Here is a 676-nt window from a genome sequence, read left to right on the forward strand (position 1 = left end):
TATGGGGTTTTGTCTTTCTTTTTTTGTGAGAGTTTGTTTCTTTGGGGGGGGGGGGGGGGGGGGGGGGGGATTTGAATGACATAGTATTACATCAGCCTATTTATTTCATATAATTCTATCTATGAGCCTACCTAATCCTTTAAAATTAATAGTTGTATTAAAATACAAAATACAAAAAAGATACAAAAACGTGTAACCCCCAAAATAAGCCTTGGTTTGTGTAAAGAATAATATTTTGTGTTTTACAGGTGTTTTGACTTTACTCAATCAGGCACAGAGTTCAATGAATATATTACGAGAAAATGGTTAAATGTTCCTATGACAATGCAGCTTTACAAATTTGAATTTGCATACCCGAAACTTAAAGTTATGCATATTTAAATATATGTATGAAAATCCATACCATTGTTCATCGTAATGCAATGCTTTGGCTTCAGATTCCACGGCATTATTTAATATTCTCCACTAGAGGACACTAGTGCTCCATTCTCCGAACAGCAAAACAAACTTTCTGATATAAAATTATATGTAAGACAACATTTTCATTGCCAGCTGGATCCTACACTAAACATTATATAAAAAACAGCTGCGGTGTGTGTGTGTGTGTGTGTGTGTGTGTGTGTGTGTGTGTGTGTGTGTGTGTGTGTGTGTGTGTGTGTGTGTGTGTGTGTGTGTG

This window comes from Sinocyclocheilus grahami, unplaced genomic scaffold (genome assembly GCF_001515645.1).
Source record: "Sinocyclocheilus grahami isolate Dianchi unplaced genomic scaffold, SAMN03320097.WGS_v1.1 scaffold1366.1, whole genome shotgun sequence".
In the NCBI taxonomy this organism is placed as follows: Eukaryota; Metazoa; Chordata; class Actinopteri; order Cypriniformes; family Cyprinidae; genus Sinocyclocheilus; species Sinocyclocheilus grahami.